At 42.3% G+C, this 25,788-nt stretch overlaps 1 protein-coding gene across 3 annotated transcripts in view; it reads right to left on the bottom strand.

The window, feature by feature from the left end:
• PIP5K1B (phosphatidylinositol-4-phosphate 5-kinase type 1 beta) overlaps window positions 1-25,788 on the bottom strand; it is a 423,928-nt gene that overhangs the window by 318,998 nt on the left and 79,142 nt on the right. Inside the window, exon 1 of one of the 3 annotated variants that reach the window (XM_079925688.1) lies at window positions 7,801-8,404. The exons of the other annotated variants lie outside the window; for them this stretch is intronic. The gene's annotated coding sequence lies outside the window, so the exon portion shown is untranslated. Of the gene's footprint in view, window positions 1-7,800; window positions 8,405-25,788 lie in introns of those variants that run through there. 3 annotated transcript variants of the gene reach the window in all.

Genomic DNA, 25,788 nt, shown 5'->3' with positions numbered 1-25,788 from the left:
TTGTGCCCATCACAGAGCTAAGCATCCGTGCAAGAGGATGAGGTATGAAGAGAAAAAATCAGGATTCTGGTCTTGGACATGAAAAACTTGAGGTGCCTTTGAGATATCCAGGTGCAATGTCAATTATGTAATCTAGAGCTCACAGAGAGGCCTAGGTTGGAGATACAAATTTTAGATTCACTTGTGTCCTCCTTTTTTAAACTCTTGTACCAGAACTACATTTCGAGGCACAACTGCATGAAGCAGAGAAAAGAATGTGGGCTTTAAAATCAGAAAAGCCAGAGACGGAACCTTGCCTTAGTGGCTCTGGGCCCATGAGCGTGTACCTGCCTGATTAGGTTTCCATTTCCTCCTCTATCAGCAAGGATGCTGCAGCCCGCTGTCAGGAGCATGGTGGAGATGAAAGAAACAGCACTTGAGAAGTGCCTGGAACACAGCAAGTTCTCCGCACAGTGGAGCCAGAGCCATGTCTGTACTTTTTTGTATACCCCATGGCACCTGGTACTGTCCTGGCCAAGGGGTCCATCAGTATCTAGTATGTTGAACTGACCTGAAATATTCAGAATTGTCAGTAAGCCACTGTTTCCTAGACAACCACTAGCTCCCGAAATCATTCCTCCACCTGGGGTCCTACTGAAGCAACACCCAAACGTAAGCTATGCATGGAGCGTGTCTTACCCCTCTTCAGCCACATCTCCCAGCCCTGGGAGTAACCATCACTTGGCAGGGCCAATGACGAACCAGAGCGGTTTTGTACTGTCTGAAGTCCTAGATACCCAATCCAGTCATATGAAATTGTTTTCTTGTGATCCACAAGGATGTGAGAAAAGCAAAGACTGGCTTTACTTCTCCTCTGGTATTTCTAGTGGAGCAGGCAGATGGTACCCTCTCCGTAGGTCCTGAAATTCACTTGGGAATACCAAGCACTTCAGGAGGCGTAGATTTTGAGCAATGGATTTAACATTTCCTGCCAATGTTGAGTGTACATCAGAATCACCTGTTGCCAGATTGCTAAACCCCATCCCCAGAGTTTCTGATTCAGCTGGCCTGGGGAACAGTACGAGAATTTGCATTTCTAACAAGTTTCTAACAAGTTCTCTAACAAGTTCAAGATGATGATGGTCAAGGGGCCACACCTGAGAACCACTGTCCTGGCTTCTTCCCTGCGACCGGGCTATTGATGTTTCTAACATTTAAGGAAAAACCAGCTGAGCTTGGGAAGCTTTAACCTGGAGTGTCACAGGATGTTGTCTTGTATACTGTCACTAAGGTGTCTTAATTAGAAATTACATATGTCTGGGATTTAGGTACTTCCAGACCTTATTTTAATAGGTTTGGAACATATTGTCTTACGCTTCGTAAGTTCTACTTATCTGTTCTCTGCTATTCATTTTTCAGTAAATAAAATGTGAGAACTCTTTAAATAGAGATACTACTTCATATGCATGCCAGAACCTATTCACCTAAACAAGCACTGTTTCCTTCTTCTGGAGGACCTAGTTGTCCTTCTCATGGACCTGCCATAGCCAGCCTTTAAGAACTGTCTTCACAGCTCAACCTGCTTGGCTTGAGTGACCTCAATGGTGGCTCAATTCATCTTGACAGGATGGATGGGACCTAGTCATTCATTCATTTACATGTTTACTGGGCACCTACTATACCTCAAGCACTTTCTTGAAAAAGTGTTAACGAACCATGACCTCTGCCCTCAAGGAGCGTATAAATTGAGTGTGAATTTGAGTAGAGGTGATAAAAAATAAACAAGTAAAATACATAAATGTATAAGTGCCCACTGTGATAGGTGAAGAAAACATATGAAGAAGGTCCCCTTTAGGTTAGATGATCACCTCCCTAAGGGAGGTGATGTTTAAACTGATTAACTTAGAGAAGCTTAAAGTCCACTCTTGTCTGTGTACCCTGAGCTAAATTCACTCTTAAGCCACCCTGGGAGCTTTAAAAATATGTTTATCTGATACTTATAAAAAGTAAAAAGAATAATACATTTCATACTTAGATTATTATTTCTGTTAAGGAAGAGAAAAAACATCATTCCTAGGCATATTGGTTACAAAAAGTTGGAGGTCCAGTGAATAAATACCATTTAGGATGTAAAAGGAAGGACCACTATAAACTATTGAAACTAGTGTTTATCAGCCTGCCTGACATTTCTAAAATGGTCTGGAAAATAATAACATCAGAATAATTATAAAACACTCCAAGGTTTTGAAGAGTGATATCATGTAAATTCATAAATTGTTCAGTACACATTCATTAAATCCCCACCATTTCCCATGCAAAGTGCTAAGTTCCAAGAATACAAAGGTAAAACATGATGCCTAACCTTTCCCACTGACAAATATTAGCTAAACACCTATCATGCACTTACCGCTTCCTCAAGCTGGTCATAGTTTTGCTTCTTTTTATTGCTACTGTTTTGTTTCCTTACTTTATCAACAAACGTCATGACCAAATGATCAAGAGATGATTATGATGGGCAAAATCCTGGATAAACCCTGGATAAACAATAAGGTCCTACTGTACAGCACAGGGAACTATACTGACTATCCTCTAATAAACCATAATGGAAAAGAATTTTTAAAAGAATATATATGTATAACTGCTGCATAGCAGAAATTAACACAACATTGTAAATCAACTATACTTAAGCAAAAACAAGAAAACCCACTACCCAATAAGTAGAATCGATTGCATTTCTTGTGCCAGTCTATGAAGCAAAGAAACACATTTTTATGGCTAACTATAACTTCCTCCTAAACCCCTTGCTCAGCATTACTGGATGGCAAAGTCTTAGATATCACCTTTCTCCTACAAAATAGAGGAATAGTCTACAGTCCTGTGTCTTTAGTCCTGGGATTTTAGTTCCAACACCAGGTAATTATACTTTCTAGGCCTCCAGTGCTTGCAAGCCCAACCCTTGCCTGAAGAACCTCTACTGAAAGACACACAAGCCCATTTTTAGTGGGAGCAATACTGCACACACAATGCTGTATAGTTCAATACAATACTCAATTTTATAACTGACTTTCTAAAACTCTTAGAGAAACAGGTCTCAAGAACTTGCTCACCCATTATGTCAACTCCCACAGACATACTGCACACCTATTTTTAATTCATCCCATAAACAACACAGAAGACTTTCTACAAGAAGAATACACACTTCACGGAGTTGTCCTTTTAAACAGGGGTTTAACGTAAAATGATAATAAAAAGGACTGCCAGTTGACTAGACATGTAACAACATCTCAATTACTATGTTTCAAATCTTCCCAAGAGTAACCTAATTTGGGTAGGATTCCTGTGTTTTCCTATATCATCTCCTTATACACCTCTGCTGAAGTTCGTATGCAATTGAGAATGGAATACACAAAATCAAGCCTGGTTTCCCTGCCCTCATCTTTTATACTGAAAGGGAACCTGACTGAATAAAATGCTTCATCAATGGCAGCCAATCTTGACTACACAGTACTTCAAAAATGTCATGAAGAGATTAAGTTTACCATTTATTTTAAAAAAGAAAAATACTAAATAAAACAAAAGGCTAGGTTTCCTCCCTCCCCGACTTCCCTGGCATTTAGAAGAACTGCCATAGATAAGTTCACAAATGAACAGCTGAGCTGCATAATGTACAGTTCTAACGGCGCAGCTTCTAAAAAAAAAATAAAAGGACTCCTTCCAACCCCAGTTAATGTACTTGATATAAAGAGAACATGTTTCTGCAACAAATACATTTCAGGCTTGACGCTTTACAGAGTAACTAATGAAGGCTCCAGCCACAGGAAAAAAATGATTTTTCCAGGATATTAAATCTTTTGACTCACCATTTAAAAGAAGTACAAGTAAAATGAAAATGGAAATTAAATGTATACATATTTATGACTTTACCAATGTATGACAAGGCCACCTTTGGCTTCTGGCTTTAATAACCAGGAAGAGAAGCCTGGAAAACCACCATACATTTGTACTTCTATTCAAATAGTTCTCTCTGCCCAAGCACCGGTTGGAGCAAAGTATTAATTCTGAGTTCAGGGACATATATAAGCCAAGAGAATCACGGTGAATGGATGAAAATGGACATTGTCTCCTTAATTATCTGCTTGGACAAGAAGGTATAAAAATATAAATACTAAACAATGTTAAAATGTGACAACTCGGGCTTCCCTGGTGGTGCAGCGGTTGAGAGTCTGCCTGCCGATGCAGGGGACGCGGGTTCGTGCCCCGTTCCGAGAAGATCCCACATGCCATGGAGCAGCTGGGCCCGTGAGCCATAGCCGCTGAGCCTGCGCGTCCGGAGCCTGTGCTCCGCAACGGGAGAGGCCACAACAGTGAGAGGCCCGCGTACCGCAAAAAAAAAAAAAAAAAAAAAGTGACAACTCATTAATTACTAGTAAACAGAAAATTTCTGTTAACCTCTATGATTTCTAGAAGTCAAAAATGCACTTTCACCATAGAACCCCTAGCAAAACCTTGAGTAAGAACCTTCTTAAGAATTCCACATTAGCCCTGGTCGCTAAACATCTGTTCGACCATGAACAAGTCAATTCACCTCTCCAAGCCTCAGCTGTCTTACCCATAAAAGGTGCGAGTTTCTGAACTAGCTAATATTTTAATTCTCTATCAGAAAGAAATCTACCTCAATCCCCAATGGCTGAATCTGTTAATAATATTTAAGACCCATTCTAATTATTTGTCATCATACTCCTAAAGGTAAAAACACTACTTTTGTGCGTATAGGACGAAGGGGTGGAAAGAGAATAGGATTCTTAAAGGGAACAGAAACTAGGTTGGTTTTGTTAATTAGGTTCCCCCTCTGAAACCACGAGCCAGTATTAGCACCTGCTGAAATTTACCCAAATATAAGAGTGGTTGGTTTCTTCATCTCAAGATATACTCTTTCAGAAAATGGCACAAGTCAATTTCTAGGAATATATATTTCAGCCAGTTACACATTACTAACAACTAAAGGGGCAGGGGGAGGCAAGCAAAAGAACATGACATAGATGATGTGAGTCTACTGTCGACCCGGAGAAATAAAAACTCTTCTTTATATGATGTATTCAGGTAGGAGAGACACAATGGGCACCTGCACCTGCCAGCTTCAGGAGGCATACCTCGTGTAGGTAAATTACCTTACGGGTCAGCAGATGCTGGGAATTTGCATGATAAGATGCTTTCTATGTTTTACAGCATGTGTTTTCCTTATGAGTGATTTCATTCCCTCCTTCACTCAGCAACTCTTCATTAAATACTTACTATATGCAAACCCCAAAGCCAAAAAAATAAATAAATAAATAAACAAAGGTATGAGTCGACTGTCTGGAATATTCAGGTGAATCTTGACATTTATTTTAGAGTAGTTCAGCCCCTGAGAATATTTCCAAATCAAAAAATAATACTAAACAATACAGATGCTAAGCTAAAGTGCACTTGGAATTTTCTTTCCCTTCATTAAGTGGTATGCGATGACGAGGAACGGGGAGTAAATTAGAATACAGGTGGAATAGGTTATTAGCTAAATCCCTTAGTTAATACAGGGTGAAAATTTCTCTTTCCCCTAGAGAAAAATGATACCACTGGATTACAAATATATTGATAAGCATTATAGAATGCTAAAACTAGAAGGAGAAAAATAATACAAACCTCTTGTTTTATATGTGGGAGACCTGAGGCTCAAAGGTGGTAGAATTTGGTCCAGGTTATACAGCCAAATATAGTGCCAGAACTAGAACCCAGGTCACCAGCAGGCATGCTTAACAGTCTCTGGTGTATTGCATGTACTGTATCCCATGATGTGTCCTCATTGCTATCACAAGCGGAACAACGGCATAATCCACAAAGCAAAGGACGAGACATCAGAAGCTCTGAGTTCTAGTCCCGTAAGCTACTAGATTAGACATGATACTATAGAAAACTCTAATCACTTGTCTAAACCTCAGTTTTCTCATCCGTTGAAATGTGAACAGTAATTCACAGTAAGACAGTACAGACCACAATAAATGCAAAAGTCTGGCCATTGTAAAAACCTTATACAAGTACAGAACTAACACTGCGTGATGATAGTGGTGGTGGTGGTGGTGGTGGTGATTTCACCACCTGAAATGGTGGTGAAACCAGGCTTCAACTCTAATTCCAGCCACTTGTTACCTTGATAAGTCATTGAACTTGTGCGCCTCACATTCCTCCTGTGAATATGTGGTTAATAATCTTTGCCCTGCCTCCCTCAGAAATGGACAGAATTAAATGCTTTTCAGAGTACTAAAAAACAATTACAAATAGCAAGGCATTGATGCAAACGTAAGGTATTATTACCAAATCCCTCTAGTCTTAATTTGGACAAAAATGTAACATGGTTTTATTATTCATTTTTTAACAGTTTTCCTCCTCAACTAAGACATCATTGTGCATTCAGTCTCAGACTTACCAGCTTTCTCATCAGTCTTCCTAAGTCTCCAAAGAACGCACCATTTCCCTCAGCTCAGAGATGTTTACTGCTTACTCAACTTCCCACTGGCATGGACTTGACTAAGAAAGGTTTTTTTCTAGGGCCTCCTTTCGACTGGAAACGCTCTGACAAAAGCTTCCATGAACACTATTCTACTTCATCACGTTAGAGGGGTAATGAATCCAACCCTTTGGCTTTTCTCCACTCCTAACCACTGCAGAACACTTCAGCCTTTACATAGAATGAGACAGAAGTCTGGGTGGACGCTTTTCACGGGAGGGGCAACAAGGGTTACCCAAACCCACGCTCAGTAGTATTGATGAGGAGACTGCTGCTTCTTTGCAGGAGACTAACACATTCTGAGGCCCAACCGGTCCCTCAAGAGTCATTCACCTTAGGACCTAGGGCCTCTGGCAGGCTGAGAATGTCATAGAAAAATAGTAAGGGCGGGGGCCGGTATTTTGGGTCTGCAATACGCTGCCTTTAACAAGGCATCAGAGTAACTAGCATTTCCTTGCTGAGAACCCTGATTTCAGTTGATCAGAAGAAAGAATTCATCAGCCTATCCAAACAACTTCTCTGGAACAGGTTTCTATCCAACCACGCTGGGCACCAGAGACAAGTGAGCCGGGGGTGGGGGGTTGGTAAGAACTGACAACAGGCTCATCTGCATAGATGAACGATAAGCAGACATTTGTTGTCTGCTGTTTTGGTGACTCCTGGCACCGGTGTGGCAAATCAAACCCCGGCATTCTCCCTCTCCGGTGCCCCACACTCCCACCCCCCCTCCCCAGCTGCTGAAGCTTCACGTTGACGGGGCTAGGGGAGAGAAGCAGGGGAAATGCAGAAGTCGGTTGCTGCATTTAGGCTGGAACCATACCGCACCTGTTCAACCCGGCTCCGGCGCCAAAAATGACCAAACACTGACTCGCAAGCCCCTCTTGAGATCCCAGGGGCGCCTAACAAGTTCTCCGCTGTTTAATACCGGGGAAGGGTGGTGGGAGATCTCTCTTTCTGCAGCCAAACTCAGCTGGCTCCCATTAAAGGGGAGGGGGCTCCTGCTTAAGTGAACCCAGAGTGACCCCCGAGTGTCACTGCGGCTCCGGGGATCCGGGTGGTAAGCGGGTGGGTGCCCGCGGGGAGCGCGCAGCCGTGGCCCGGGGGAATGAAGGTCCCGCTTCGGTAGCCACGCGCAACCCCTACACCCTACCTCCAGCACAAGGCGGACAAAGTGAAAGCGTCGAGAGACCTCCAGGATTCATCCGAGACTCAGAGCCCCCAAGCTCGAGCCCAGAAAGAGGGTCGCGGGAGGAGGGGCCGGGGACGCGCAGGAAACTTACCTCACCCGGACAGCATTCGGGCGCCTCCGGTGTCGAGACCAGTTGCGCCACAGTCTGCAAGTTATCGGGACGTTGTCGCTTCCCCCGGGCGAAAGGAGAGCAGTGCAGGCGAGGGGCGGGAGGGGCGGAGGGTTGGCGGGGCGGGGCCCGGGCCGGGGCGCAGCTCGAGGAGCGGGCAGGTGCCGGGGCCCGTGCCGCGGGGCCAAACTCGCCCCCGACGCGCCTCGGCGGGGGCGCGCGGCTGCGAGTGTGCAATGCGCGCGCGCCGCGGCGGGTGTGTGTCCCCGCTTTCCCCTTCCTTCCCCGCCGGTCCTCCGGCCAGACTGAGCCGCGAGCGGCCGCCAAAGCCCCAGCCGCTCCGAGCGGCTCCGCAGCCGGGCGCGCTCTGGCCGCGGCGCGTTCGGGGTCGGGGGCTGGGGGCCGGGGGCCGAGGAGCAGGGCGCCCCCGGGCTCGGGCGCGAGTCCCGGTGCAGAGAGCGAGGCGCGGAGACCGAGCGGGCTGCGCGGCGGCGGCCGCGGCTCCGGGAGGCTACAAGCCCCGCCCGCCGGCCGCCCAGGCTCTTCCCCTTTTCTCTCCACCCCCTCGCTCCATCCCCGCACGCCCTGCAGGGAAAGCAGACGGGTTTGCAGCAGAGGTGGCGGGAGCCTCCGCTGCAGTCGGACTGGGCGTCCGAGTCGATGCTCGGGGACAAGGCGCTCCGTCCCGCCGCCGCGTGCCTAAGACGGAGAGCGGGGCTGGGGCGGACCCCTCGATCTGGCCGGTTCCTCTAGGGCTCCAGGGCTAGCCAAGGGCTTTCCGGCGGTGCTAAAAGTCTTGTAGCCCCGGAAAACAGGGCTGTTAGGATAGGGCTCCCCGCTTCCTCAGCAACACCTGGTCGCCTGTCCTCTGGAACTCTGCTTGTGCCGAACCCGCACTTAAGCACAGGTGTCCCCTTCACCAGGAAGGGACAAGCTAGTCTGAGGACAGCAGGTGTTCCCAGGAAGTAAGACCTACCAAACAGGTAGAAGTGGGTAGGCGAGGGGTCTTGGGAGAGAGAAGGCTGGAGGGACGTTAAGCACGGATAGGTGGTGATGGGAGTTCGGGCTAAATCTTACTAACAGCACTGAGTGGGCGTGGGGCCCTGGTAATCTCACCTGACGTCAGCCTAGCTGCGGAGAGGGCACGGGCCAGGTCTAAAGGGCTCTCTTGCGGGGCGGGGGAGGGGAATGCTATCGTGGAAGCTATAGCTAAATGTCCTTAATTGGAACCGAAAAGGGAGTGGATCTCTCCCAGCTGAATCAAAGCAAGTGGTATTTCTCACCCTCACCCCTTCCTTCCACCTTACCCTTATTTAAAAAACAAATGAACACACTCATGGGAAATGTGGGATACATTCTGTCCGAGCAAAGCCAACATTTCATGGTCCTTATCCTCAGATACCACCGGCTTGGCAAGCCAAAATGAATTTCTTTGAAAGGATACTCTGTTCGTTCTCAGCAAATGAAAACCCTCTTTTTCAGTTTTGAAATCCTTTTTACCTCCCACCTCCCACCACATGAGCTCAGAATGGAGTGCAATAATTCCTTGGTAACACGTATCTGTTAGACTGTTTTTCCAGCATACTTCTTCCAGATGTGTCTAGCCATCACTGGGAGTTTTAGGGCATCACTTTTTTGGTTTGTTTTTGGGGTTTTTTGTTTTTTTGGTTTTTTTGGCATCGCTTGTTTAGGACCCTGTGACTCGTGTCTGGTTTTATTTTAGCATCCTAGGCTCTTCAAAGCTCAGAGCAAGAACACAAGTCTAGTCCAGCATATGCTCACTTTACAGAAGTAAAAACTGAGACCCAGAGACATTAAGTGACCAAAGGGCGAGAACATAGGTTCCATGACTCCCAGAAACACTGGACTAACAAAGTTCCATTTGGGGTCTAAAGAGAGACAGGTGGAGGAAAGAGAAACAGATCAAAGAACCCTTCATCTGCCTGGTGTGACTCACTGTGCAGAGGGCAGAAGCACACTGCTGTAAGTAGCAGACTGCCTGGGATCTGGGGATGGTAATCCCAGTCTCTTCTCTGCTTCTCAGACGTTTGCTCTGAAATCCAAGGAGAAGAAAACAAATCTGCTTCCCAGAGAGGTAGTGATAAGTGAAAATGCAAAGTCAGTTCTCAATATTTCCTGGGAATGCAGAGGAGGTGAAAACAGGTAAAACCGAACTTAAAACACAGTGGCTCAGAGGTGGTCGGACATGCTACATACAAATGGATGCATACATGTGTATACACGCTCCCCCTTTTCCATGAAGAGCCAGTTTGATTCCCTTCTGTAAAGCACAGATGCCAACAGGCTTCATTTTCCAGAAAGAAGTCACAAAGCAGACTCTCCACTGGCCATTTAGAGAGCTAACTCTATTAAACAGGATTTTAAGGAAATCTACCAAGAGCCTTAAGATCATCATTACTGTAAATTAATTAATGGAACAAGGGACCACATACCATGAGACCTGATATTTCTCCTGGATTCTAGCTCAAAATCTATCAACAGCAATTTGCGAAAGTCACCTTCTTTTGGAAATAAAACAGTATCACTACCATTAGCAATAGTGGCTTGGCCATAAAATCTGGAAATATTGAAAAATCAGATAATGCTTATCTCATTGTTTTACTTGATTTCGAGTATAATTTCTCCAATTGATTTCAGATCTTAGTCCAAAATCTTAATGATGCTGTGTAATACTCCCCTATGAGAAACATGCATAGATTTCTTATGGTAGATTTGAGAGCATTAATGGCTCCAGTTAATGACCTCCCTTTATCCAGGTCCTTTCCTTCTAACTTTGTAGTCTCCTCCCACTCTGTGCTCACCCACATGAGTTACTTTGGTCAGTGGAACAATAGCAGACTTGATGTAAACGAAGATTTGAAAAACGTTTGTGCAACAAAGAAATACACATCTATTAAATTTTCCAAAATCCAGAACACTGACAACACCAAATGCTGGCGAGTATGTGAAGCAACAGGAACTCTCAGTCACTGCTGGAGGGAATGCAACATGGAATGGCCACTTTGAACAATAGTTTTTCAGTTTCTTACGAAACTAAACATACTCTTACCAGGTGATTTGGCAATCATCCTCCTTAGTGTATACCCTAAGTAGCTGAAAATTTATGTCCATACAAAAACCTGCATGTGGATGTTTATAGCATCTTTATTCATGATTGCCAAAACTTGGAAGCAACCAAGATGTCCTTCAGTAGGTGAATGGTTGAGTTGTGGTAAAACGGAATACTATTCAGTGCTAAAAACAAACAAACAAAAAAGAGCTATCAAGCCATGAAAACACATGGAAGAAACTTAAATGCATATTACTAAGTGAAAGAAGCCAATCTGAAAAGGCTGCATATGGTATGATTCCAACTATAGGATATTCTGGAAAAGGCAAAACTATGGAGACAGTACAAAGCTCAGTGGCTGTTAAGAGTTGGAGGGAGAGAGGGATGAATAGGCAGAGCACAGAGTATTTTTAGGGCAGTGAAACTACTCTGTACAATACTGTAATGATGAAGATATGTCATTATACATCTGTCCGAAACCTTAAAATGTACATCAAGAGTGAACCCTAGGGCTTCCCTGGTGGCGCAGTGGTTGTGAGCCCGCCTGCCGATGCAGGGGACACGGGTTCGTGCCCCGGTCCGGGAAGATCCCACATGCCGCGGAGCGGCTAGGCCTGTGAGCCATGGCCGCTGAGCCTGCGCGTCCAGAGCCTGTGCTCCGCAACAGGAGAGGCCACGACAGTGAGATGCCCACGTACTGCAAAAAAAAAAAAAAAGTGAACCCTAATGTAAACCGTGGTCTGTGGTGATAATGATGGTGTCAGTGTAGGTTCATCAGGTGTAGCAAATGTGCCCTCAGGTGGGGGATGGTCATAATGGGGAGGCTATGCATGTGCCGGGGCAGGAGGTATATGATAAATCTCTGTACCTTCCCCTCAATTTTGCTGTGAACCAAAAAGTGCTCTAAAGAATAAAGTCTATTTTTAAAAAATTGTGTGCATTTCTGTTTCTGTTCTTAGAATTCTGCCATCATCAGGAGAACAAGCCCCCGGGACGATGAAAGACCCTGTGGAACAGAGCTGAGTCATTGCAGCTGAGGTCATCCTTGACCAGCCAGCCCTCAGTTGACTGCAGAGGTACAAACAAGTTCAAATGAGATCTGCCAGGCTTGGTCCAGGTCAGCCAAACCTCCCACCCAGCTCATGGGTTCATGAGAGATATTACATGGTCGCTGTTTTAAGTCATGGCTTCAATTAATTATCTATTGCTGCGTAACACACCACCCCAAAACTCGTAGCCAAAAACAACCACCATTTCCTATTTCTCATGAGTCTGTGAGTCAACTGGGCTCGGCTGGGCATTGGCTAGGGTCACTCAATTGGCTGCATTTAGGTGGCCGCTGACAACTGGACCAAAGGGGAAGGTCTGAGAAGGCTTCACTCACACATCAGTTACCTCCATCTGCCTCCCCTGACCTTTCTCCTTCCACGTGGTTAGCTTGGACTTCCTCGTGCCATGTGATCCTTTCAGCCTTGTCAGACTTCTTGCACGGCAGCTAGCTTCTCAGAGGGAGGAACTGGAAACAGCCAGTCCTCTTAAGAACTGAGCTGGGAGGTTCTAGAACATTACTTCCACGTCATTCTATTGGTCAAAGCAGTCACAAGACCAACCAAATTCAAGAGGAGAGGAAATAGACTCTAACTTTTGATTTGAGGGGCAGCATGTATGTACAGGAATTAAAGGACCTTATCACAGCCATTGTGGGGAGACGACCGCACCTCCTAAGTTTTGGAGTGGTTGTTCTTTTAAGCTATGGAACTTTGGACTACTTACAAGTCCTTTCTGGACCTTTCTATGAAATGAGGGAGGTTGAGTTTCTCTATATTGCTAATGCCTATTTAACTTTTCTTTGGTGATGTCTCAAGGGCAAACTGAAGTCCAATAAATATCTAAAAAGGAGTTGCCAGAGGGAATTTGGGGCACATTGATCAACCATGGGCACTTTTAGCAGTTCATCTGTTAATTATTTTTCAAGAAAAAATTCTCAAGATGCCACGTGAAAGGCATGCATTGCCTCCATGGACATCGAACAGTAAAGTAGAGGAGGCATCCATCATGACTCCTCAAGGATCATCTTTCATAACATTGTCTTGTCTTCACTTTCTAGAAATTTGATTTCTAAGCAGATAAGAAAAGTTAACTGCTTAGCTGACTCCCCTATATAACTTGAGATGCTCATTTCAGAGGGTGCGTTTACGCGGGGCACCTTATGCTCTCTCATTTCAGGTTTGCTCTTAAAATTAGCAAAGACTTGAGAACCTCACCCCCAATTCCCTTCCATCTCTTCTTTCTCCCTGTACCATCTTCCTTTCCTCTAGCTATGCTTTCTCTTCCTGCTGCATCCTTTCTTCCTTAACCCTATAGCACTGAACTAGGAGTCCTAGGCCTGCTTAGGACCGTCCCTGCAACAGTGAAGTCTGCATTCTCTCTTGGCTCCATATTTCTTGGATTCAGATTCATGTCTGTATCATGAGATGCTCTGAAAGGTCACAAGCCTGACAGTCTATGATCCTTAGATGCTTCTGCAATACATACAGTGGCAAGGCTTGGAGGGGGCTGAATATTAAGGACTCAGAACCCTTTAGAAGGGGTACACATGTGTCTCAACCTTTCTCAAGCAATTCCCAGCACCTCAATACTTTTCCCTAAGGTTTTGTTTGTTTGTTTTTAATTAGAAAACATGCAACTCTACCATCTACAAGCCCTATCTATTTAACTCATTACTCTTTACCCAGAGGTTGGTATCATCCTAGCTCTCAAGACCAGCTGGTGTTTTACATCTGTTAGCCAGAAACAGTCTGAAAACTGGAGGCCCAGTGTTAGCAGGCGTTCAGGTCTGACCCTAAAAATGTTTCCCCAAATACCTGGTAACTCATCTAAGAAATATGAAAAAGAGCTGAGAAAGATTTCCGTAACTAATTTATACCAAAATACAAAATTATATGCATTGAGATTACAATTATGTGGAAAAACATGCACGTGAACAACTCCTGAAAGAAAACAGTTAAAAATTAAGGTGCTTGTGCTAGGGTAGGGGAATTCTAAGATTTAAAAAGTTTCGATGTTATGTTGTTTTTACATTTAAAAAATGCATATGCCATTACAACTTCTAATTTCTGTTGGCCTGTGCAACCTGTTTTCTGTTGAGTTCAGTTACTCCTTTTCTCTTCAATGGTTTTCTCTAGTTACAAACAGACTCACAGGCATACCTTTTCTAGGTGAATGTTCACGTTGCCCAGAAGTTCCAAAAACCACGTAAACTTAAGTGTTTGATTTGAAGACTGAACAAGAAACAAGAGAATATCAGAATGAAGGGAAGAAAGAAGAAAAAATAGAGAATTGGTAGGATGGCACAGAGAACCAAGCGGCATTTAAGACAGCATTCTAAAGGCATGTAAAATTTATACACACATTTGGTATATCAAGTCTGAACTTGGGTTTTAAAGAAGCTGAAAGTCAAGGCCTTCATAAGACAGAAAGAAACCCCTTTTTGGTTGGAGGGGCTAATTTAAAAGCTTAAAGTAGAGAAAGGAGGCAGAAACGAATCAGCAGGGATCCTCAAAACTTCGCAAACTCTATTGCAATTGTTATACCCTGAGGAAGAGTGTATCGAAATAATCTATCTAAAGTCACGAAACCCAGCCATAGAACCGGGAACAAAACCTAGGGCTGCCGTCTTATCCCTGGATCAGGAAGTGGTCGGCAGAATGGGCCCTGGACTCTTCATGACTAAGCATCGGTTTTTCATGCCAAAGCCTCATTTGCCCTAAAATGTGAAATGCTCAGTTTGTGTTCTACCTCATTGAAATATTAAAACAGTTTCTCATTAATAGTGAGCACATCTGACATTAAATGGGTCACAATAAAAGGGTGATAGGTCTAGAAACAATACCAAGAAATAATGGAATCTACAAGGAAGGCTGAAAAAGAAGAAAAGGTAATGAATTCAACAAAGACACTTGAGCTTCTTAAATAGAGGCAATGGCTGCCTACCCAAGATGTCCCTGGGTTAACCGATGCTTTTCTGCAGCCATTTCAGGAAGGGTTCAGGTGCTTACAATGAGAAAGATTAGCTCCCACCCTTTGTGGAGGGGCAGCTTCCAGGGCCAAGACTTGGAGTTTCTCAGCCTTGCTGTCTGAAGGGAGACGGTGTGAATTACGCTGATGACACAATAGATACTTGGTGAAGAGAAGCGAATGTTAACTTCAGTCAACCAATGAAGCCCCCACTAAGATTTCTCAAGTCTTCTGTGACACCTCACCATGTGAATGAACCAGGAAGACAGGGTTGATTTTTGCGTTTATTTCTCAAAAAATTTAGGAACTTTCTTGGACTTGGAACCATTTAGGCAGAACCTTACTAGCAAGCTTCTCCTCTTGGTGATATTTGAATTTGAATGCTTTGCTAGCAAAATGGAGCCCTTATTTTGTCCACTTTTAAAAGATATAGCCTGCAAGCTATCACAGAAACCTAGAATATTTTGCTGGGGTAGGAGATAGAAAAAGCAAATGTGTCAATCAGGATATGCAAATGATGAAAGATACAACCCCCAATCCCCAGTTAATGCGGACTACTATAATAAAGGTTCATTGCTTGTTCATGACTCTGTTCAACATGGTCTGGTGGTGGGGTTGGCTTTCTGCAGCCATTCAGGGACCCTGGGTCCTTCCATCTTGTGGCACCATTATCTTCAACAAGTGGTCTCCAAAATCCCTGCTGAACTGGGAGAGTGAGCAAAGGATTTAAGATGCCAGGTATGGAAGTGGTGAATATCACATCCACCCACATTCCACTGGGCAGAACTCGGTCCAGGGCCCCACCTACCAGTATGAAGCCTGGAAAGATATGTCTAAGTGCTGTGCTCAGGAAGAAGAGGAGAGCATGGGTGTTAGCGCTATATTTTCTTCCCAATGTGCTGAATTAAAGATGAATCATTCATCTTAAGTTTATTCTTGCACAGCTGTGATTGGAGGCCTGGGGGGAGTCTTTGGTAGTCAGATTTATTCTCCTATGCTTGCATCCCGGTGTTTTCCCTGCATTTTTAGACGAGAAGCAGCCTGTTGTATGTGTGTAGTTTGGGATGGCATTGCTATCTTGGAAGCGTTTGTGGACATACATGGAAGCATAAAGAGTCAGCAGCCTATATTGTTACAGAAAATTGAACGCTTGAAGCAAGTGTGTTAAAAAGTGTCTTTCTGGAACTCTTGCCACAAGGAGAGGGCTATTGATTCCATCGTCATGGGAGAAAATGGAATCCGTGCAATCAGCTTTTGAAGTGGCTGCAACTGCAAACTCTGGAGCCTTTGGGAGGAAAAAAAAGATGAAAAGAAACATAAGTCATAGCTCTATCTGCAGTCAGCCTGTCCTGATGGCATGAGTGATTTCAGAAGAAAGAGTTATAATGAGGGAAAGAGAAAAAGCATGACAAGCAAGAGAAGTATACTTGTTCTTTTTAGCACAAATACTCTGTAAGGAAAAATACAGGAGTTGGTGGTACCGTGGGGATTTACAAATACTTCAAGCCAGAAGGCAAAGCCACACCATGAAGATAGAAGTTAGAAGAAGTTGGAGAGTTGCCCAGCTTCTTCCTACTGCATGAGACTCCTTTCTGTCTTTTCCTATGTGAAGTGGGGAGAGAGCATCACACTGCAGCAAAAGACCAGGCTATGTCCTCAACAAGTTCTACTGGGTTTGTGTTTTCCACAGCTTGGGGACAGTATGTATTAGGTGTGTGACCTAATTTTTTCCCTTAATTCTAAAGCAACAAATATAAGACAGAAGCCCTCTCTCATGACCATTCTGTACACCAAAAGATTTAGTGGCATTTCCTCTAGAAACTTTCAGAAGAAATGGCTAAAGAGCTTTGTTTGATATGCAGCGGCTTATTTACTATATTATGATAAGAATAAAAGGCATAATTTGAAATTGCACGTATGCTACAACCTCAAAAAGTACAGAAAGTCTAGTAAAATATCTTGGAGGGAAATCTGCTAAAATATTAGCTATGATTGCCTTTAGGTTAATATCGTGTCTCCTTTCAAAAAAACTCCTTGCGCTAATTTTTCAAATCAGAGAAAGATAAAGAAATGAGGGAAATGTTAATGTTTGATGATGAATAAAAATTATGCATGTTTTAAAATTTTAGAAAAAATTAGAAAAGCAAAAAAGAAAGAACTTAATCTTCTTCACACAGAGACCATCACCTCTAACATTTGGAATTTGCTTACTTTGCTTTAATATATTTTATACTATTTTTTAAAGGTGAAAATAACATGTGCACAGGGCAAAGGAGCTGAACAGACATTTCTCCAAAGACGGTATACAAATTGCCAATAAGTACATGAAAAGATACTCAACATTATTAGCTATTAGGAAAATGTAAATCAAAACCACAACAAAAGGCCACTTCACACCCACTAGGATGGCTAGATCGGAAAGACATCATAACAAGTGTTGGTGAAGATGTGGAGAAGTGAACTCTCATACACGGCTGGTGGGGATATAAAAAAGGTGCAATTGCTTTGGAAAACAGTCTGACATTTCCTCAAAAGGTTAAACATAGAGTTACCATGACTCAGCAATTTCACTGCTAGAGTAATATGCCCAAGAGAAACGAAAACTTGCATCCACAGGAAAACGTGTCTACAAATGTTCATAGTAGCACTATTTACAGTAGCCAAAAAAGTAAAAACAATCCAAATCTCCATTAACTGATGAATGGATAAACAAAATGTGGTATATCCACATAAAGGAATATTATACAATGGAATAGTACTCAGCCACAAAAAGGAACGAAATTGGGTCATTTGTAGAGACGTGGATGAATCCAGAGACTGTCATACAGAGTGAAGTACGTCGGAGAGAGAAAAACAAATATCGTATATTAACGCATATATGTGGAACCTAGAAAAATGGTACAGATGAACCGGTTTGCAGGGCAGAAATTGAGACACAGATGTAGAGAACAAACATATGGACACCAAGGGGGGAAAGTGGAAGTGGGGGGGTGGTGGTGGGATGAACTGGGAGATTGGGATTGACATGTATACACTAATATGTATAAAATGGATAACTAATAAGAACATGCTGTATAAAAAAATAAATAAAATTTAAAAAAAACCCAAAAACCAAAATGTGGTATATCCATATAAAGGAATATTATTCAGCAATAAAAGGGAATGGGGTACTGATATGTGTTACTACATGGATGAACTTTGAAACATTATGGTAATTCAAAGAAAGCCAGATACAAAAATCTACAGGTTGTTTGATTCTATTTATATGAAATGTTCAAAATGGGCAAATCTATAAAGACAGAAAATAGATTAGTGGTTGCCTAGGGCTGGGGAAATGGTAGTGACTGCTAATAGGTACTGGATTTTGGGGGGGGATGATGAAAACACTCTGAAGTTGATAGCAGGGATGAATGTACAAACTCTGTGAATATACTGAAAAACATTGAATTGTACACTTTAAGTGGGTGAATGGAGTGGTATGTAAATTAATCTCAATAAAGCAGTTTTTTAAAAAGGAAAAAAATAACATACATATGTCAAAAAATTAAAACCATATAAGAATCTAAAATTAAAAGTAAGATTTTCCTTCCTACTCACCATCCAACCTCTAGTTCTGGAGAAGACCATTTTTAAGTTTCTGGTTTTTTGTTCTTCATGTGGTTCTCATTTTAACATTAAATAATATAGTTATACTTTTGTTAATTGAGCTATCAAATTAAAAAGTATCTGACTTTCTGCTCTGAAAGAGAAGAAAATTAACATGGTTTTACTAACTCTCATATCCTCTCCTCCTTTCTGCCTCCCAATTTTTGTGTTTCTTATTTTTGTAATAGTTTCCACTTTTATAATTTTAATAATATACTCAAGCCTCTATTTCTTGATTTATCAATCTTAGACACCATCTATTAACTAGAAGGAGGTAGACCTTAGATGTTTCATAACTACATAAACTACATGGGAGAAATTCAATTAAATAAAATACTGAGTTTTATCAACAGAAGACTGCTTCCTACCCTGTTTAATTATGACATTCAGAACTTAAAATGTTTCTCAAAATTTGGCTAAGTGATAAAAAATTTCTGTGAGAATTGACCATAGTGTACAAGAACGCTGTGCTGCTTGGGGGCCAAGAATAGAGAGACCAAATACTAGCCTCACCTTAAATTCATCATAGTATTTACCCAATAGGCATTATTTAATCAATTTTAAGAAGAGACCACTTATGCTGACGGGAAGCCGTCAAACATCCAGATGAAAGTGGGATGATAACCACTGTGGCTTCCTTTAAACTCAGAGAGCCTGTGAGTCTGGAACTTTGGGTTCGTAAGGAGGATGCTCAGCTATATCCTGTTAGCACTGGACCTCACATCCGGATGCTGTGGTGATTATCTTGGACCAGGTGGCAAAGAGAGGATGACAGAGTCTAGTTCAAGATTGGGGCATCCTGTGGGACAGAGGAGATGGAGAAGAGTGGGAAGGGACAGTAGTTCTTACATATTCTATAGGTATCCCAATGATAATTACCTGAAAAAAAATGCTTAACCTCAGCAGCAATAAAGGGAAAACGCAAAGTGAGAGCTCTACGGTACCTCTGACCCCTGTGAAGGGACATGGAGTAGACATTGGCTGCCTACATCCTGTGCATCAGGCCCTGTGCCAGCTGCTTCTCCTGAACTACCTCATGCAATCCCCAACCCAAGAAATTAGTCTTATTTACATTCTCAAATGAAGCAGTTGAGGCAGAAAGGCTAAGTCCCTAAGCTAACAGGGCTGAGATTCTCCATGGCTCCAAATACCTTAAATTACTGAAAGCAAAGGAATAATACAAAACCCAGTGTTGATGGGGTTTTGGGGGAACAGATACACCAAATGAACACTGGCATAGTCTTTTTAGAGAGCAACTAACAAAAAGCATACACTTATTAATACCTATGTCCCAGACATTCTACTTTGGGGAATATATTCTAAAAAAATTACATAACTTAAAAAATAATGATTGTTCAAAACTATTCATTGCATTGATATTAATAGTGACAAGAAATAAACTCAACAGTCAACAACTAAAGACATTATGTTACAGACTATCACTATAAGGAAATATTATTTGGACTATATTGATGTGCAAAAAGATGTACATGAATTAATTTAAGACAAAAAAATGGAACACCATAGACAGTTTGTGAAGAGTGAACACTACTATAAAAAACGTTTGTACAACATTGATGTGTCATATTTGCACTGTTCACAAGTCAATTCTGATTTTTTTGTTAATTGGATTATTTTCCCCATAGAGTGAAGTGCATAACAGTACATTGATTTAAAATTCCCAAAACTAATTTTGCACTCTATGATTAAATGTCCTTCCCTCTCTGGAGCTGGGGTCCATTTGAGGGTTTGAAGAGGGGTGTGAAAGACAGGGGCAGCACCATGATGCTTCTGAAATCAAAAATGCGTCACCCCCAAAACCTCTCGTGTTTATGTTCCTGAAGACTTTCCTGTTGGAAAGAGACAGACTCTGCTGTGATATCAGTGATGCTCTCTAAGATCAGGGGGAAATCAGCAATGTCTTTGACCTGCCTCTGAATTGATCTGTTTATAAACATACCCATAAATGTTGTTCAGGAAGAATTTGCATTGAAATTCCATGCCTGCAGAAAGGACTGAGACATCTCGTCTTAATAAATCTCCAACCTGATGGAGGTACTACCTGTGGTCTTGGCATTGGCCTTGTATACTCCCACCCTAAGCCTTCCTACAAGCCTTTCCTCCATCCTGGAATGCTCCTGCTATTCACATCCCATGGGTCTTTTTTTTTTTTTCTTTTTTTTTAGATTCTTTTCCCATACAGGCCATTACAGAGAATTGAGTAGAGTTCCCTGTGCTATACAGCAGGTTCTTATTAGTTATCTATTTTATATATAATAGTGTGTATATGTCAATCCCAATCTCCTAGTTTATCCCTTGCTCCCCTTATCCCCTGGTAACCATAAGTTTGTTTCCTACATCCATGACTCTACTTCTGTTTTATAAATAAGTTCATTTGTACCCTTTTTAAAAGATTCCACATATAAGCAATATCATATCACATCCCATGGGTCTTTCAAGACCCCCTTAAATCTTCCTCTTTCGAAGGAGTCTTCACAGGAAGCCATCGCCACCACTTGTGATTCCCAAAGCACTTAGAGTACACTCACTTTTCTGCACCCGTTTCACAGTGAGGTGGCAAACTCCCTGTGGTGAGAGGCCCCCGTTCTTGTAAACTGCCCAAACGACATCAGTGCTTACCAAGTGCTTTGAAATACGGCACAAAGTGTTCAATCAATATTTGTGAAGCTGGGACTTCCCTGGTGGCATAGTGGTTAAGAATCCGCCTGCCAATGCAGGGGACACGGGTTCGATCCCTGGTCCGGGAAGATCCCACACGCCGTGGAGCAACTAAGCCCACACGCCACAACTACTGAGCCTGCACTCTAGAGCCCGCGAGCCACAACTACTGAGCCCACGTGCCACAACTACTGAAGCCCATCCTCCGCAACAAGAGAAGCCACCGCAATGAGAAGCCTGCACACCGCAACAAAGAGTAGCCCCCACTCGCTGCAACTAGAGAAAGGCCACAGGCAGCAGCAAAGACCCAGCCCAGCCAAAAATAAATAAATAAATTAATGAATTAAAAAAAAAATTTCTGAAGCTGTCACCCATTTCTTCTAAAAGAGGTCTCTTTTGCCCAGGTTCCAAATTTTTCCTTTGCCAACTTATATCTTGGTTTCCTTTAGTTAGAGTATTAGCATTTCAATCATTAGTGTTTTGAGTAGACAGATGGATCTGGGATCAAATGTTCCCACTCACATTTTTCTTGAGACTTTGGGCAAATTTTGTAACTTTTCAAAGTCCATTTCCTCATTCATTAAATAGGGATATAAGACATCTTACAGGAGTACAGTAAGGATTAAAACTACTCAGTCTTCAAGTCTCAGCTTAAATATTATTTTCTTTGGGATCCCTTTCTTCATATACCCCTCCTCACCTCCAAGTCTCGACAGGGCAGTGTCTCTCCTCTGTGCTTTCCCAACTCTCTAAACCAGTGCTGTCCAGTAGAACTTAGTGCAATGATTCCGTTCTGTAATCTGTGCTACCCAGTAGGTAGCCGCTAGCCACATATGGTTATTGAGCATTTTAAAAGTGGCTACAAAGACTGACAGATTGAATTTTAAGTGTTATTTAATTGTAATTAATTTAAATTGAAATAGCCCCATGTGGCTAGTGACCACTGGATGGACCACACAGCTCTCAACAATTCCCATTATAGCACTTAACACACTGTGATTCATCTTTCACAAGACTGAGATACACAGCGAAATTCATTTTGACTGTGATGATCACCGCTGTATTCATAGCACCTAGCCCAGGGTCTGGTACACAGGAAGCTCTCAGTAGGGCAGCCATCATAATCTTCAACAGCATCTTGTCACTCTTTGCATCCCACAGCTTAGATAAGCACATGCTGTAGATGCTCACTAACTGCTGCTAATTGACTTAATTGATTTCTAGGCTTACAAGCCAACCAATTATCTGCTCCTGGTGAATGTTCAAACAATGGGAGTTGCATAAATGTCTTTCTGATATATTTCCTTGTGTGCGGCATAGAGGTTAGAAGCATCTGCTTAGACTCAAGCCCTGACCACATGACCTCTAGTACGGAAGCTTTCTATGCCTTAGCTGATTATTCCTCTGTAAAATGGGGACATTAATAGCCCTGCCTCCTTGAGTTGTTGCAAGGATTATATATGTGTGGAGGTTTACAACTATCATTTTATAGGAAATATAGAGATCAGAAGACCATGTTAAATGACATCATAAAGATTCAAAATCCAGACTGTAGGAAAGTCTTGTTGGGAAACAGAGGCAGGCATCCTGTGGTCATTAGGAAATAAATCTAAGAACCAAGACAAGACTCTGAGATTGGTAATCTTGCTGCAAGGGAGGCTAGGAAAAATATCTGGTATTGTCACTCTTTATGGTAAAGGGCAGGCTCTCAGGAGAGGAAGAAGTACTAGAGAGTGACTTTGTGTAGCAATCCATAATGTGAGCTCTACAGCCTTTGGTAAAACCCCAGTTGCGACTGCCTTCAACTTTGCATGGACCTAAGCGTGGGCAGAGTTTCAGCAAAGAGGGCCCCCAAGCTTCAAATTCTGTCTGTAAGATGTTGGTAAGTCAGGCGCAAGCACTGTGTCAGTTAGGGGGTCTCAATTTTTCCTTGAGTGGCAACTGTAACAAAAGTTCAGGCCTTTACTCATACTGAAATGAGAGTGTGAAAATAGGGGTTGGGATGGGGAGAGAATGAAACAGCTGGAAAAAATTGCCTGGTTCTTCTCTTCTTAAGAGTTCCTTGGAGCCCCCAAAATGACAGTCTGGGGTTACCCTTTCATCTTCTCAGGATCTATCATTCTTAGGCTTCCCAGCTTGTTCTCCAGCTTGGGTCTCCTGAAGTATGGCTGATATATTTTAAAATTCTGTTTTAGAAGACTTTTCTAAATCCTTTTTATTTTATAAAATTAAGCAAAATAATTAGGGCATACATAAAACTACAAAAACAGTATCACTTCAACAAAATCCTAACTCTCTCCACTTTTGTACATCTATTCTGCCATTACCTTGGCCCAATGCACCATCACCTCTTGCTTGGATGACCTCAGGAAACTTTTAACTAAGTCTTCTGGCTTCCACTTTTGCCTCCTTAAAATTCATTTGCCAAACACTGTGCAGTGCGATCTTTAAACCAGTGGAAATCAGATTTTGTCCCTCTGCTGTTTAAAATATTCTAAAGTCTTTCTAATGTCTTAGAATAAAAGTTAAATTCTTTACTGTGGCCCTCAAGGCCCTACATGGTGTGATCACAAAATATACGTCTTTGGTGTCATTGCAGACCACTCTGTCCCTTGCTCCCCAAAGTTTCAGATACGCTTGTCTTTTTCTTTCTGTTTCACGAACATGCTAAACTATTGTGTACTCGGGGAACTTAAACTTGCTGTTCCTTCTGCCAGGAAAGCCCTTAAAACCTGGATCTTCCCTGGTTGTCTTCTTTCCTTCATGTAAACCTTGACTCCCGTGTCATTTCCTGCAAGAGGACTTTCCTGACCATTGTACGGAAAGGTTTATGGTAACGATCTTCCATCTGAAACACACACATGCACACTGGTTTTACTCAATGTATTAATACATATGGGGTGAAGGGCTTAGAACAGCACATTGTTAAGTCAAGTATTTTTAGGTATTATTTTTTCCACTATACCACATATAGTCTAAATTTCTCTTGCATTTTTATGTATTTACTTTTCCATGGTTGGTTTACCTTCCTCGTTACTAGCTCCATAAAGGTAGAGACCTTGATGTTTTTGGTTTTGTTTATTTATATATCTCTAGCACCTAGAATAAAGCCTGGCACATAGTAGGTACTCAATAATCATTGCTGAAAAGATGAATTGACTATAGAAAAAAATATATATGACAAAGAAAAAATAGTAGAATATAACCACCAATAACTCTGCATAGGGGGATTTTTGCTTTCTTCTCTCTAGCTTTTCAGATATTCCAATTTTTTACAAAGATCATGTACTTTTCTGAATCATAAAAAAGAGTTAATTTTTGCAAAAGGAGTCATGTTGCCTTGCTGTATGAAACGTCAATTGATCGATTTCTGCAGGCATACTGGAGGTTGCAATCTCTGGATCTGTGCTTAACCACCTCTTAAATCAGAAATCTTCTGACATTCTTCAGGAAGAATGCTCAGTGCTGTGTCCCTTAGTGTGTGAACACACATGCGGGCCCTGGTGAGAGCCCCCTGGGAGGTCTGACAAGTCTCATTCCATCAGCAGCCAGGTGCCATGTGACTAGCCACCTGCCTCTTTATCTCTAGCTCCTTAAGTCAGGAGTTCTGTTTGGCTACAGAGCTTGACACTGTGGAGGTCAGCCAAGGTCAGGGCTCCAGTAAGAATGACTCACACCCCACTCCATGCTCTCCTCTGGGCACAGGCTGGAGCACGATGAACACTGTGATTTTCCATGCTCGGCTCCCAGGATGTGAGGCTCAGTCCCTGAAATACTGATCCATGCAAAAAAACTGAAGTAGCCCCCAAAGAGGGTGTTTGACATTTAGGGGAAAAAAAGAAGCTTTTACTCTCTGATCCTATCCAGTGTGGTGCTGATTTGAAGCTGACTGCACAGTGCAAACGTGCTTTTTCAAGCTTGTCCAAAGGAGGGCAATCCTTATGATTTTTTTAAAAAAATAATGATTGTGAAAGATTACAAACACACATAGTGTTAATAATACAGTTTTAAAATTGCAATACCAGGGTGAAGCTTATTAAGATTCTTACATGCCTCCCTTGCTTTGGAGTCTCTTGCCTTAAAAAAAAAAATTACAGATACAGTATACCCACCCTCAATTCCATTCCTTTCCTTCCTCCCCAGTGTCAAACAGTATCATTTTTATGATACTGTTTATCATTGTTCCACATAGTTTTATATATCCATGTATACATCAATTTTGTTAAATTGTTATGATTATTTTAAGCTTTCATATAAAGGTTACCATACCTCACATATCATTTTGCAACTTGTTGTTCAGCATTATATTTACAAGATTTATCTTTATTGATACATGAGATGGTCAGTTTTATGTGTCAACTTGACTACAGTGCTCAGTCATTCAATGAAACACTGATCTAGGTGTTCTGTGAAGGTATTTTGTAGGTGTGATTAAACTCCATAATCAGTTGACTTTAAGTAAAGGAGATCATCCTAGATAATTTGGATGGACCAGAGTCAGTCAGCTGAAATTTATACTCCTATCAATAGGCCATGAGAGTTCCAGTTTTTCCACATCT

The sequence above is a fragment of the Stenella coeruleoalba genome (assembly GCF_951394435.1).
Source record: "Stenella coeruleoalba genome assembly, chromosome: 7".
In the NCBI taxonomy this organism is placed as follows: Eukaryota; Metazoa; Chordata; class Mammalia; order Artiodactyla; family Delphinidae; genus Stenella; species Stenella coeruleoalba.
Note: the sequence above shows the minus strand (reverse complement) of the source record. Positions and strands in the feature narration are given on the sequence as shown.